The sequence below is a fragment of the Gossypium hirsutum genome, chromosome D04, assembly GCF_007990345.1.
Source record: "Gossypium hirsutum isolate 1008001.06 chromosome D04, Gossypium_hirsutum_v2.1, whole genome shotgun sequence".
NCBI lineage: Eukaryota > Viridiplantae > Streptophyta > Magnoliopsida > Malvales > Malvaceae > Gossypium > Gossypium hirsutum.
The window spans coordinates 19,114,034-19,125,306 of NC_053440.1; positions in this window are offsets into that span (position 1 = coordinate 19,114,034).

Below are 11,273 nucleotides of genomic sequence, written 5' to 3' on the forward strand. Positions count from 1 at the left end.
TCCATGGATGAGTATGCATGAATTATGAAGTTTTATGGTAGAAAATGAAAGGTTGTTGATAGATAAACAACTTTTGGCAAATGAATTTTGATAAAATTTTAATTTAGGGACTAAATTGAAAGGATGTAAAATTTATGGAAAAATTTTGAATTTTATGAAATGCATGGGCTGGTAATATTATATGTAAAAATCAGCTAGGCTTGGAATAAGGATTAAATTGCAAGAATTTCATTTTCCGAGCTTAGGGATGAAATTGTAATTAATCAAAAGTATAGGGGCAGAACGGTAATTTTTCCTAAGATGTGAATTAGATTGAATAGAATATGAATTGTATTAAATTGATGTTGAATTCATTCGTATAGATCCAGATAGATCAAATGCAAAGTTAGATCGTGGAAAAGTGAAAGTATCGGATTAGTAACCTTTGTATTCACAAACATTGCTGAGGTAAGTTTGTGTAACTAAATTGAGAATTTATATTTTTTAGTTAAATTGTATGTATGTGATTGTAATATTGCCATGTATATGAAATTAATCACATATCTGACGATGACCAACAAGTATTAAGCCCCGTTTGAATAAATGAAATTTGATGGATACAGGGTTCCTGAATTGGTTGTGGTCCTGCATATGTTGCGGACACACCACAGCTTGCAAGAGTGTCTCATTAATAACTGTTCGAAGCATCCCGATATTGGCTCTCTTGAGCTTCCTGATATATGGCTCTCACAAGCTTCCCGTTAATTGCTCTTCGAAGCATCCCAATTGGTTGTGATCATGCATGTGTTGCGAACATACCACAGCTCTTGCGAGCATCCTGATATTTTGCTCTTATGAGCTTCTCGTTATATGGTTCTTGCGAGCTTCCTGATAATTGGCTCTTTGGAGCTTCCCAATAACTGGCTCTTATGAGCTTCCCAAATAATAGCTTTTCGGAGCTTCCTGATATTGGCTCGCATGAACTTCCCATTACATGGCTCACATTAGCTTCCCGTTTATGTGCTCATATGAGCATTCCTAGATATGAATTGATGGATTACAGTTTGTACACTTTATGTGTACTACCCGTGTATCCATCGATATTTTGAATGTTTCAATGAGCAAAGTTCTGATATAAGATAATATGAGTTCGAAACGAACAATTACCTGTATATATATGACATACGTGGAAATAATATACCTGGAACATGATTTGATTGTTATTTTAATGTAAAAATTACTTGATGACCTTGTTTATCCATGATTAATGGTTAATACATGTGATTACATAGCTAATGTGATATGGATATGTGTTTAGGCTGATGATTGGATATTTCTTGTATACTTACCTTATGTGTGAAATAATGTAAACTAATTTTCCTGTTATACGAACTTACTAAGCTTAAAAAGCTTACTCTGGTAATTTTCCCTGTTTCATATTAATTTGGAGGCTCGTTAAGGTTTGAAGTTGGTTGGATCTACATCACACTATCCATCGGCTCATTTCAGTATATAGAGAAAATTTATTTTGGTTAGAATGACATGTATAGACTAAAATTTATCAGTGATGGCATATAAATGTTTTGATTGAAACTAGCCATTGGAATGGCTTGTGATGGACATGTTTTGATGTATACATAAGTGGTTTTATCATGTTTAAAGTATGAGCTTGATTATGCATATATGCTTTTGGTTATCTAAGTAAATATAAGTATTAGTAGACATGAAAATTAAATTTTCATTTGAGGTGCCTAAAGGCACATTGGTTGAATATGGTAATATGTCATGTTTAAGACATGATTTTGAATTGATTTCAATCTTTTGATATGATTTGCAAATATGAAAATTATTGGTGTAGGTTGAAGGAAAATTTGGGAGAGAAATGCGGCCTTGAAAATGGTTTATTTTTGTCCACACGGGCAATGACACGGGCGAGTGTCTCAACCGTGTGTGACACACGACCTAGCACATGGGCGTGTGATTTAGCCGTGTGTCCCTTGTATCTTTTAAATTGAAAAATAGAATGCTCAAATTCTTTACACGGCCTGGCACAGGGCATGTGGCTTGGCCGTGTGACCTCTGACCTACTGAATACAAGTAAGTATGCTTACACGAGCATGTGGCTTGACCGAGTGACCCAATTCAGTGAGCACCTAATTTGGGACACGAGCTGGTACATGACAGTGTGCCCTACTTCAAATGTCCACACGGCCTGAGACACGGGCGTGTCTCTTGATAGTGTGAGCCACACGGCCTGGCCACACGGGTGTCTATTCCCTGCACCTTTGAAAAATTTTGAAATTTTGCTAAAAATTCTCTGAGTACTCGGTTTAGTCTCGACTTGTTTCTAATGTATATTTTTAGCCTCGAGGGCTCATATAAGGGACAATATGATTTATTTTTATGTAAATCTTAAATGGTATGAAATATTTGTATTAGATCTATAAATTTTGGTAATGTTCTGTAAACCTGTTTCGACGACGGATATGGGTTAGTGTGTTTCATTTATAGGTATCAGAGCTACGGTTTAGCCGATTCTCAAACTAACAAAATGTATACAAGTCTAGCTATACATGCCATTATATAAGCTGTGATTGTGTGATATCTCCTGACCATTTTAAATCATGTTTTTCATATAACAATGTCATCCAACTAAGCTGATTCCAAAGAAGCTGAGTGTCATGCTCAAGCTTCAGTACAAAGAGCAGCCTCGTGTAGTAGAAGGCCCGCATCTGATGGCCGAGGAGGAGATGCTAAAGAAGCCTCCTTCCAAATGATGAATGAATGGTTTACAGAATATGTAAGAACAAATCTAACTGTACAATAACCTCCACCCCTCCTATTCCTCAAATGGTTCCCGATATTCTAAAAAGTACAGAACTTGCTAGAATCAATAAGCCACTTGTTGATAAAATCTATAAATATGGTGCGGAAGAGTTTAGAGCTATAGTTAATGATGATCTAGAAAGAGCTAAATTTTAGTTAGAAAATACCATCAGAGTTCTTGATGAATTGTCTTGTTCATCGGATGACTGTTTGAAATGTGATGTATCTTTGTTAAAAGATTCAGCTTACCAATGGTGGAATATCCTAATTTTAGTTGTACCGAAAGAGAGGGTTACATGAGAATTTTTCCAAATCGAATTCTGAAAGAAATATATCAACTAGAGGTTTCTTGATCAGAAATGGAAAGAATTCCTGGAACTTAAACAGGGCCACATGACTGTATCTGAGTATGAACGGGAATTTATCCGACTGAGTAAGTATGCCAGAGAATGTATCTCAACTGAAATCGCAATGTGTAAGCGATTTGAAGAGGGTTTGAATGAAGACATAAAATTGCTAGTTGGGATTCTTGAATTAAAAGAATTTATTGTACTGGTTGACCGAGTACATAGAACTAAGTAAAGAAAAGAGACAAGCTGAGATGGAAGCCAGAACTTCGAGTAAAAGATTTAAGGGGAAGTCACAACAGTTGGCTTCAAAGAAATCAAAAAGATATCATGATCGTTCTACTAACTCCGCGGGTTTCTCTGGGAGAGATAGAGGTATTCAACGCTCTAGTTCAAGATTCCAGGCTACATAGTGCTGGTAGTGTTAGAAACACCAAACCCGGATGCAAGCATTGTAATAAAATGCATTTTCGAGAGTGCCGCAAGAAAAGCGGAGCTTGTTTTAGATGTGGTTCCTTTGACCACTATCTCAGAGATTGTCCAGAGAAAGTTGAAAGAGATACTGCTAAAACTTTAAGGCCGAACAATGCAGCTACCAGAGGTAGACTACCTTGTAATCCTGAAAATGTGAGTGGTATTCTAGGTACGACAAAAGATTCAACTGTAAAATTTGAAGCACGAGCACCAGCTAGAACATATGCTCTTCATGCACGTGAAGATGCCTCTGCACTAGACGTTATTACTAGTACGTTTTGTCTTATTCATACTGATATAACTACTTTGATTGATCCTGATTCAACACATTCATATGTTTGCACAAATTTAGTGACTATAAAAAAATTCTCCTGTCGAGTCCACTAAATTCGTGGTTAAAGTATCGAACCCCCTAGGCCAGTATGTGATGGTGGATAAAATTTGTAAGAATTGTCCTTTAATGGTACGGGGTTTCTGCCTCCCGACTAATTTAATGTTATTACCATTTGATGATTTGATGTGATTCTGGGTATGGACTGGTTAACTCAACACGATGCTGTGGTGAATTGTAAACAAAAGTATATTATATTGAAATTTGGAATGGTGAAATGCTCTGTATTAAATCTGATAAATTGGATGGGTTGTATAATGTGATATTAGCCATGTTTGCACAGAAATATGTCAGAAAAGGTTATGATGCTTTCCTTGCTTATGTGTTGGATACTAAGGTATCTAAATCAAATATTAAATCAGTGTCAGTTGTTTGTGAATATCCTGATGTGTTTCCAGAGGAGTTACCCGGATTACCACAGGTCAGATAAGTTGAATTTTTGATAGATCTTGTTTCGAGGACAACACCAATATCTATAGCACCATACAGAATGGCCCCTACAGAATTAAAAGAGTTGAAAGCATAGTTGTACGAACTGACTGACAGAGGTTTTGCTCGACCTATTTTTTCACCATGGGATGCACCAGTTCTGTTTGTTAAGAAAAAGGATGGATCCCTAAGATTATGTATTAATTATCGACAGCTCAAAAAAGGTACAATCAAGAATAAGTATCCACTGCCTCGCATTGATGATTTGTTTGATCAGCTGAAAAGCGCCATAGTGTTTTCAAAGATTGATCTTCGTTTTGGTTATTATTAGTTACGAGTGAAAGACTCGGATGTACCAAAAACAACCTTCAGAACTAGGTATGGACATTAAGTATTCCTTGTGATGCCATTTGGTTTGACTAATGCACCTGCAATATTAATGGATTTAATGAATAGAATTTTTAGACCGTATTTGGATAGATTTGTGGTGGTATTTATTGATGACATCTTGGTATATTCTCAAGATGAAATCGAGCATGCTAATCATTTGAGAATTGTTCTGCAAACTCTGTGTGAAAAACAACTATATGCTAAATTTGGCAGGTGTGAATTTTGGCTTCAAGGAGTTGGTTTCTTGGACATAAAGTATCTGTTGAAGGCATTAGAGTGGATCCGCATAAAATATAAGATATTGTTAATTGGAAACCACCGAAAAATGTATCTAAAGTTAGAAGTTTTTTAGGATTAGCCAGTTATTATCGAAGATTTGTAAAAGGGTTTTTGATGATAGCTACACTGATGACACGGCTATTACAGAAAGATGTAAACTTTGAATGGTTTGATAAATGTCAGAAAAATTTTGACCAGTTGAAAGCCTTGTTGACTGAAGCACTAGTTTAGCCTTAATCGGTTAAGGAATTTTTTATTTACAGTGATGCGTCATTGAATGGTTTAGGCTGTGTTCTGATGCAAGAAGGTAAAGTAATAGCTTATGCTTCTAGACAACTAAAACCACATGAGAAGAATTAGCTAATACTTGACTTAGAATTGACAGCTATTGTCTTCACACTCAAAATTTGGTGACACTACTTGTTTGGTGAAAAGTGTCATATATTTACCGATCATAAAAGCTTAAAGCATCTAATGTCACAAAAGGATTTGAATTTGTGACAGTGCAGGTAGATTGAACTGTTGAAGGATTATGACTTAGTTATTGATGATCGCCCGGGAAAAGCAAACATGGTTGTTGATGCTCTGAGTAGGAAGTCTTTATTTGCTTTATGAGCAATGAATACCCGATTGTCATTTTCTGATGATGGTCCAATCTTAGTTTAACTAAAAGCTAAACCGATGTTTTTACAACAGATTTGCGAAGCTCAAAAAAGTGATAATGAGTTGCAAGCTAAACGGGTACAATGTGAGTCGACTTCTGATTCAAAATTTTAGATAGGATCCGATAATTTTCTATTTTTCAGAGGTAGAGTTTGTGTACCGAAGAATCCAGAGCTTGTACAGAAAATTTTACACAAAGCTTATAATGGTACTATGTCTGTTCATCCGGGGAGTAATAAAATGTACAATGATTTGAAACAGATGTACTAGTGGCCAGTAATGAAACGTGATATTTCTGACTTTGCATCTAAATGTTGTATTTGTCAACAAGTTAAAGCTGAACATCAGGTACCTTCAGGATTTTTACAGCCAGTGACAATACCGAAATGGAAATGGGATAGAATTACAATTGATTTTGTATCGGGATTACCCCTATCTCTGAAAAAGAAATATGCGATTTGGGTAATCATTGACTATTTGACAAAGTCTGCACATTTTATTTTGATACGTATGGATTTCTCACTTCACAAATTGGCTAAATTATATGTTACTGAGATTGTCAGATTACATGGTGTGCCAGTTTCTATTATTTTTTATAGAGATCCGTGTTTCACATCCCGATTCTGGAACAAGTTGAAAGAAGCTCTGGGTACACAATTACATTTTAGTACCGCATTCCACCCTCAGACCGATGGTCAATCAGAGTGTGTGATTCAAATTCTTGAAGATATGCTTTGGTTTTGTGTTTTAGAATTCAAAGGCATTTGGGAAAAATATTTTCCATTAGTCGAATTCGCATATAATAATAGTTATCAAACAAGCATAAAGATGGCACCGTATGAAGCTCTGTATGGTCGCAAATGTTGAACTCCATTGTATTGGACTAAGCTCAGTGAGAAAAAGATACATGGAGTTGATTTGATTCGTGAGACTGAAAAAAAGGTGAAAGTGATCCGAGATAGCTTGAAAGTAGCTTATGATCGTCAGAAATCCTATGCGAACCTTAAATGTAAAGAGATAGAATTTCAAGTTGGCGAGAAATTATTTTTGAAAGTTTCACCTTGGAAGAAAATTCTTTGGTTTGGCCGTAAAGGAAAACTGAGTCCTCGATTTATTGGGCCATATGAGATTACGGAAAGAATCGAACCTGTCACATACAGATTAACCCTACCGCCAGAGCTTGACAGAATTAACAATGTTTTTCATGTGTCTATGTTACGGCGGTATTGATTAGATCCTTCACATGTTATCTCACCGATAGATGTCGAGATTCAGCCTGACATGACATACAGTAAAGAACCGATCAGAATTTTGGCATGTGAAGTGAAATAACTGAGAAATAAAAAGGTAGCTTTGGTAAAAGTTCTCTAGCAACGACACGGAATAGAAGAAGCTACCTGGGAACGTGAGCAAACTATGAGAAAGTAATATTCGAACCTCTTTATTGGTAAGATTTTCGAGGACGAAAATTCTTTAAGGGGGAGAGTTGTAATAGCTCGTTTTTAGTGAAATCAGAATAGTGGTTTCGGGACAACAAATCTGAGTCCGGAAGAACAAATATTTTATTATTATTTTATGGTCTATAGTATGAAAGAAATATTTTATGAAAATTTCGTTAAGAAATTTCACTATTTACATGCCTAGCTCGATAAAAGGACCAAATTGCATAAAGGGCAAAAGTTGAATTCTTGTAGCTAAAAGGATCAAATAGCTATGGAATTCAAAATTTGAGGTCCTTATATAGTAAGTAGACCAATTATTGGAGTTAGTAGATAATTATGATTAGTCATCCATGGAAAGTTCAATAAAGAAAAGGATTAAATTGGAAAGTAAAAGATAAAAAGATAAGTAATAAAATAAAAGAAAATGTCATCATATTATCATATTTGCTAAATTAAAAAAAATGGAAACCTTAGCTATGGAGACTTGAGTTCAAGCAAGTTATTTTGGCTTAATTAGGTCAGTATTCTTGTTTCGTTTTCAATAATTTTCATGTTTCCGAGATTGTAATAGCTTAATCTAGCTATCTCAGGGATTAATTTGTAAAGTTATCAAACTACTAGGGTTTTTCCATGGATGAGTATGCATGAATTATGAAGTTTTATGGTAGAAAATGAAAGGTTGTTGATAGATAAATAACTTTTGTTAAGGGAATTTTGATGAAATTTTAATTTAGGAACTGAATTGAAAAGATGTAAAATTTATGGAAAAATTCTAGATTTTATGAAATGCATGGGATGGTAGTATTATATGTAAAAATTGGCTAGACTTGAAATATGGATTAAATTGCATGAATTTCATATTTCGAGCCTAGGGATGAAATTATAATTAATCAAAAGTATAGGGGCAAAATGGTAATTTTGCATATGATGTGAATTGGATTGAATTAAATATGAATTGCATTAAATTGATGTTAAATTCGTTCGCATAGATCCGAATAGATCAAATCCGGGGTTAGATCGTGGAAAAGAGGAAGTATCGGATTAGTAACCTTTGTATTCACGAACATTATCAAGGTAAGTTCGTGTAACTAAATTGAGAATTTATATGTGTTAGTTGAATTGTATGTATTTGATTGTAATATTGTCATGTATATGAAATTAATCACATATTTGACAATGACCGACAAGTATTAAGTCTCGTTTGATAAATGAAATTCGATGGATACAGGGTTCCTGAATTGGTTGTGGTCCTGCATGTGTTGCGGACACAGCAAAGCTTGCAAGAGCGTCCGGTTATTAGCTCTCACGAGCATCTCGATATTGGCTCTCTTGAGCTTCCTGATATATGGCACTTACGAGCTTTCTGTTAATAGCTCTTGGGAGCATCTCGATATTGGCTCTCTTAAGCTTATTGATATATGACACTCACGAGCTTCCCGTTAATAGCTCTTTGGAGCATCCTGATTGGTTGTGATCTTGCATGTGTTGTGGACATACCACAACTCCTACAAGCATCCTAATATTTGGCTCTTATGAGCTTCCCGTTAAATGGTTATTGTGAGCTTCCTAATAATTGACTTTTCAGAGCTTCCCGATAACTGGCTCTTACGAGCTTCCTGAATAATGGCTTTCTAGAGATAGTTGATATTGGCTCGCATGAACTTCCCGTTACATGGCTCACATGAGCTTCTCATTATATGGATTAAGATATAGAGCTTCTCGTTTATGTGCTTATATGAGCATTCCTAGATATGAATTGACAGATTACAGTTTGTACACTTTGTGTGTACTACTCGTGTATCCATCGATATTTTAAATGTTTCAACGGGAAAATTCTAATATAAGATAATATGAGTTTGAAACAAAATATTACTTGTATATATATGAAATACATGGAAATGATATACCTAGAGCATGATTTGATTGTTATTTGAATGTGGAAATTACTCTATGACCTTGTTTATCCATGATCAATAGTTATTACATGTGATTACTTGGCTAATGTGATATGGATATGTGTTTAGGCTATGGCCAAGTTGATTGGATATTTCTTGTATAGTTACCTTATGTGTGAAATAATGGTAAGTTAATTTTCCTGTTATACGAACTTACTAAGCTTAAAAAGCTTACTCTGTTTATTTTCCATATTTTATAGTAATTCGAAGGCTCGTTAAGGTTGGAAGCTGGTTGGAGCTACATCACACTATCCATCGGCTCATTTCGGTATATAAAGAATATTTATTTTGGTTATAATGGCATGTATAGGTTAAATTTGACCAATGATGACATATAAATGCTTTGATTGAAACTAGCCATTGGAATGACTTGTGATGGACATGTTTTGATGTATATATAAGTGGTTTTATCATGTTTAAATTACGAGCTTGATTATGCATATATGCATTTGGTTATCTAAGTAAAAATGAGTATCAGTAGATATGAAAATTAAATTGTCATTTGAGGTGTCTAAAGGCACATTGGTTGAATGTGGTAATATGTCATGTTTAAGACATGATTTTGAATTGATTTGAATGTTTTTATATGATTTCAAAATATGCAAATTGTTTAAGACAAATTTGGGTGAGAAATGTGGCCTTGGAAATGACCTATTTTTGTCCACACAAGCATGTGTCTCAGCCATGTGTGACACACAGCCTAGCACATGGGCGTGTGATTTGGCCGTGTGTCCCTTGCATCTTTTAAATTGAAAAACAGAATGATCAAATTCTTCACACGGCCTTGCACACGGGCGTGTGGCTTCGCAGTGTGACCCCTGCACCTAATTAATACAAGTCAGTCTACTCACACGGCCTAGCACATGGGTGTATGGCTTGGCTGTGTGACCCAATTCAATATGCACCTAATTTTGGACATGGGTTGGGACACGACCGTGTGCCCTACTTTGAATACCCACGCTACCTGAGACAAGGGGCATGTCTCTTGACTATGTGAGCTATACGGCCTGGCCACACGGGTGTGTGTCCCTTGCACCTTGGAAAAGTTCTGAAATTTTGTAAAAAATTCTCTAAGCACCGAGTTTAGTCCCGACTTGTTTCTAATGCATATTTTGGGGATCGAGGGCTCATATAAGGGACAATATGTTTGATTTCTGATATAAATATTAAATGGTATGAAATATCTGTATTAGATCTGTAGGTTTCGGTAATGCTCTATAACCCTGTTCCGGCAACAGAGGGTGTTACATGGTTTATTGTCGTGGTGTGATGCTTTATTTCCTAATGATATATATAGGGAGGTCTTTTGATTGTTTTTGAGACCATGTTCTAGTTTGTTAGCCTATCTAAATATTTTGGTATATGTTAGCTTAAAGTTTTGTTGTTTAAATATCTAAATACTAGTTCAAATATAGTAAAGTTTGGTATAAATGTGAGTCATGAATTCTTGATGCTTTTTTAATATATTGGATAATATAAAATGTGGTACCAATGAGGGTACATTGGTTAGGGACGTAAGATGGTTGTTTTGACGCATTTTGAGCATGTTAAATTGTGTTTTAAATAGGTTAAAAGGCTCGTAATTAGGTTACTTAGTGCCCAAGGAAGTATGATTTGGTAAACTTGATGTTTAAGGTTCATTTTAGTGTACATGGCCTAGGACAGTAGCTGTCACATGGTTGTGTACCATACACAGTCTGAGACACGACCCGTAACACGGCCGTGTGTATCAAATTAGTGACTCACACGGTCTACCACATGATTTACGACACGACCGTGTGCTTTTAGTCAGTGAGTTCCTACAACACGGCTGTGTGATCTAAGTCAGTGAGTTACACAGGTAGAGACATAGGCTGGGACACGGTCTAGGTTATGTCACACGGCCGTGACCCCTGCATCTCAAATTTTCATGTTTTTCTCAAAATTTTTGATTTGTCTCAATTTGATCCCTGAATGTTTCTAAGGTAATTTTAGGGCCCCGTAAACCCGAATAAAGGCCCATGTGTATATTTATTCTATGATATGATATATGTTTATAAATTAATCGAACACTTGTTATAGAATTAAGATAAATTGTTTGTTTGGTTCTGTAACACTC